This window comes from Grammomys surdaster, unplaced genomic scaffold, assembly GCF_004785775.1.
Source record: "Grammomys surdaster isolate TR1022 unplaced genomic scaffold, NIH_TR_1.0 373, whole genome shotgun sequence".
In the NCBI taxonomy this organism is placed as follows: domain Eukaryota; kingdom Metazoa; phylum Chordata; class Mammalia; order Rodentia; family Muridae; genus Grammomys; species Grammomys surdaster.
Window position 1 is genome coordinate 4,959,070 of NW_021604792.1, and position 5,001 is coordinate 4,964,070.

A 5,001-nucleotide genomic window follows, 5' to 3' on the forward strand; every position below is an offset into this window, starting at 1 on the left:
CTCTCTCTCTCTCTCTCTCTCTCTCTCTCTCTCTCTCTCTCTCTCTCTCTTCCTCTCTGTCTTTTTTCCCTTAACTCCCCTCCCCATGTCCCTAAATAAACTCCATTCTATGCTATGCAATTGTGTGGCTGGTACCTCAGGGAAGGGATGCCTTAGCATGGGCCTGCGGAGGCACCTCTCCCGCTTCACCATACCTGACTTTATCAAACATATTCCAGGCTCATTTTCCATTTTATAACACAAAACAGTTTGTCTCTGTCTCTTGGTCTCTCTGTCTCTGTCTCTCTCTCTCTCTGTGTTAGCATTCTGTCTAAACTCCACCCCCACAGTTACCTGGCAATAGCCAGGTAGGCCTGGCCCACTATAAAAGGGGCTGCTTGCCCCCCTCCTCTCTCTCTTGATCTCTTGCTGTCTTGGTCCCTCTGTCCCCTTGCCCCTTCTCCCTTTCCTTCCTGCCTCTCTCCATGTGCTCATGGCCAGCCTCTACTCCTCTTCTCTCTCTCTCTCTCTCTCTCTCTCTCTCTCTCTCTCTCTCTACCGATACTACCCTCTTAACTCCCCTGCCCATGCTCTGGATAAACTCTATTCTATACTATACCAGTGTGTGGCTGGTTTCTCAGGGGGAAAAGATACCTTGGCATGGGCCCTAAGACACCCCCTTCCCTCATACCTCTCCACACACCCACAGAACATATTCTATATCTCTTTATCATTTTATAAACACCTCTCTCTCTCTCTCTCTCTCTCTCACACACACACACACACACACACACACACACACACACACAACTTAACCTAGCAAGTCTTCTACCACAAAAATTATTCTAAGTTATTATTGCTCAAGAGAGGAGAAAACAAAAACTGGAAAATCAGAACACATTTTGTGACTTTTAGAGGCCTTGTGTGTACAGAGACAACTGTTTTCTTTTTTCTTTCTTTCTTTTTTTTTGTTTTTTTTTTTTTTGTTTTCTGTTTTTCGAGACAAGGTTTCTCTGTGTAGCCCTGGCTGTCCTGGAACTCACTCTGTAGACCAGGCTGGCCTCGAACGCAGAAATCTGCCTGCCTCTGCCTCTCAAGTGCTGGGATTAAAGGCGTGCGCCACCACCGCCCGGCTATACCCCAGATTCTTGCTGTTTCTCTCGGCCAAGTGCTCACCATTGATCTCCTTCCATGGCGGCTTCCTCTCCTGGCTTTCTTCTTCCTCCCTTTTTATCTCTCTTCCCCCAGCTAGGTCGTTCTAAATCCACCTACCTCTAATCCCTTCAGTAACTGGCTGTAGCCAATTTTCTTTAACCAACAGTTTTAAATCAAGGAACAAGGCTTGCACAACAAAAGCTTGTGAACAAGAGCTAGTCACCTTAGACTTAGACCTTCCAGTATAGAATTTAGCATCACAATACATAGCAACAAAACAAACCTCAACATTTGACCAGAGGAGAAATAACCTACTAGGTACCTTGGAATGCGATTGCATATAACATGGGATCAGCTCCTAGACACAGAGGTAACAACAACGCATCGGAAGACCTGCTAGGAGAAATACAAGTGTCAAGGCAAAGGGTGCAGCTTTGCATGGGTGGAGCCATGCTCTGAAGGGTAGTTAGGGTGTGGAGATGTTCAGTAAGCTAATGCCAGACCGGTTCTGAATTACCAGGAGATGATACTCCAACTCCCACACTGTAGCCCATGAATGTGCAGGCTGTGTAGAGCAGCCACAAGTCCCACGTGGTGCTGGGACGGTAGCAAAGCAGTGAGCATGGGGGACGCGTGCTGGGGATGAACCCACACAAGGTGAATGGATGCACATGAGGTAAGAATGTCAGTAAGTCCTTCCTGCCAGTACCACAAGTCAGAGGCGTCTGGGAAAGAGCCTAAGGCCTCAATGGGATGCCCGTTGGGAATCAAGGTCTCTCTCTCCTAATAAGCCAAAGCTGTGTGCTGTTTCTGGAGAGATTGGTGACATCTCAGCTCAGAGCTGTGCTTCCCAGCCCTGGCAGTACAATCGCAGTGACTACAGGCCTGGCTGTTGTCAATGAAGGGGAACAAGTGACTGAAGAGACAGTATAGTTTTCCACGGCCCTTTGCCTTGTCTGTGGTTGAAAGGAAAGCCTCTAAGGCCTTTGGGTCATGTGCTTCCCTAACGTCTGACATCATAGTCAATTAGCAGAGTGGAATTAAGACCTTTTGGATACTCTAAGCAGGGAGACGGAGGCAGGTAAGTAGCATTAAGTCGACAAGCTGTTGGACAAAGGAGCTGGAGAGATGGCTCAGTGGTCAGAGCACATTCTGCCCTTGCAGAATGTCTGAGGCCACTTCCCACCATCCACATCCGGAAGTTTCCTGGAGATCTGTCTGGTGCCTTCTGGCCTCTATGGGTACTCAAATACAAACACATGAATAAAAGTAAAATAAATTTTAGGTTTTAAGCCTTTGCTATGTTTTCCTGAGACTCCGATGCCATTTACAAACAACACCAGAGTGTTTGGGAACATCTGCCTTTGGAGGATGCTAAAGCCAGAGGGTGACACCAGGCTCCTGAATGTCAACAATGGAGGAAAGTCTAGTGAAGAACTCCCACACTAGATTGGTAGAATAATGAACTTCTGTTTGGCTAACTCTCTGGAGTTGGTTATCACCGACGGTATGCATTACCCTCAGTAATGCACGGAGTATGTGGGAATCTTTTCCTGAGGCCGCAGGGAGTGGCAACAGATAACACACAACTCCCGACAGTAATGAGCTAAACCACATCCCGCTGGAAGCCATTGAGTCAACAGAAGGACTCTCTACACACAGACCCAATATTCAGTCAATACAAATACAATACAAAGGGAAGCTCCCCTTTCCCTCCCCAAAGTAAGACAGGGCTCAAGGAAAAGGAGAAGAATGTGGACTGGGCAGAGGCCTGAGGACTTGACTTTGTGTTACATCCCTTTCTGTGACTGTGATGAAAACACTCTGACCCAAAGAGAGCTCGAGGAAGAGAGGTTTTATTGGGTTTACACTTCCGGGTCACAGCCCATCATTGGGAGAAGGCAGGTTCTCAAAGCAGAAAGAAATCTGGAAGCAGAAGCCAGGGTGGAACATTGCTTGGCAGCTCAAGGGGGGAAAGGGGGTTGTCCTTAGCTTCCTTATATACCCCAGTGTCACATTTCCAGAGAATCACGCCACCCACAGTGGACCAAACCCTCCCGTATCAATTGACAATCAAGACAATCCCTCATAGACATTCCCACAGACAAACCTGGTAAAGACAATTCCTTAGTTAAGACTCTTTTTTTTTTCCAGGTGATTCTAAGCTGTGCCAAATTGACAGTTAACCTAACTAGGATAGACCCGTATGGGATTAGTAATAGCAAATCAAAGGTATTTTTCTCCAATCAGAGGGTAAATTGTGTAGGCTTTGTGTTTCTTTTGTTGTTGAACTAGGTTCCACTAGCCCAGGCTGGCCTTAGGCTAATGAACCTTTTGCTTCAACCTCTTTGAATGTGGATATTATTTCACCTTCCTGTTTCCCTTTGCTCTGGGTGATGATCCAGCCAGTTAGGGTTCTCTGCCCACTGTCAAGGGCTTGAGTCCCTACGGTACTGCTGAAGGGGCCACCACGTGCGCATTAGTCATTTCCTTGGGACGAAGTAGTTACCAGGGAAGTCAGAGTTCTGTCTCGAGCTCATATAGGGCTGGGAGGACAAGCAAACAGGCCAAGTCTAACCACCTGAGTTCGGTCTCTGGTTCCTAGATGGCACGAGGAGAAAATCAATCCCTGAGGGTTACCCTCGGATGTCCATCCAAGTGCAGCGGCCTACGCATGCCTTTCTCAACGGAACAAATACAGCTTTTTAAAAATCTAAAAACAAATGCAACTTCTAGGAAATTCTAGACCCTAGACTTAGAAAAAAACTTTAAAAAAATAATTTAAAAATGGGCTCAGAATGACCCTCGAAGAATGTTTTTATTTGTTTGGTGTGTTTATTTTATTTTACGTTTTTATTTTTGGTTGTTTTGTTTAGACTTTGAAAGAAACATACCAGGACAGGGCAGGCAGGCAAGCTATAAATCTCAGTAGCAGCTAGGAGGAGGGAGAAGGGATCGCCTTTTTAAGTCCGAGGCCAGGATGTTCAGCGATCAAGGAACAAAGGTTGGAGGACTTTAGACAGAGTGAGGAAGCCCGGGGTGTCAGGGAAAGCACGGGCTGGTGTCCAAAAGGAAAGAAGAAAAAGAGGAGAAAAAGAAAAGTTTCGTGTTATTTTGTTTTGTTGGAATTCAGAAGAGTGGGCGTGGCGTGCGCGCTGTGGGAGTGGCTCGGAAAGGCTTCCAGGGCTGACGCTAAAGGGTTATTATTCCTCCCGTCTCGTCAGTACCTCTTTAGGTAAATTATTATTTTTTTCTGAAGAGTCAGCCTCCAGGCCAGGCAGCTGACAGACCCAACTTCGGACAGCAGGATGTACTGTTCTAATCTTTGTAGCAAAGATAAATGTCCTGTCTCCACCCAGGGCCAGAGGATTTTTTTTTTTTTTTTTTTTTGAAGAGAAGGAAGCAACTGTCCCTCCAAGAACCTCCACTGACACTTCCACTTATCTAAATCCTAAGGAGGGGTGCGGTTTTGGTGCTTTTCCTTCCTGGTGTTTCCAGGGTAATGGGAGACTGTGGTGATTTTGTGTGTGTGTGTGTATGTAGTGTGTTTATGTGTGGTGTGTGTGTATGTGTGTGGTGTGGTGTGTGTTTATGTGTGTGGTGTTATGTGTGGTGTGTGTGTGTGTGGTGTGTGTGGTATGTGTGTGTGTGTGGTGTGTGTATGTATGTGTATGTGTGTACTGTGTGGTATAGTGTGTGTGTGTGTATGTGCTGTGTATTTGTGTGGTGTGTGTGTGGTATGGTGTGCATGTGTGTGGTGTGTGTGTGTGTAGTATTTGTATGTGTGTGGTATGTGTGTGTGGTATGTGTGCGTGTGTGTGTGTGGTGTGTGGTGTGGTGTGTGTGTGTGGTGTGTGTGTGTGTGTA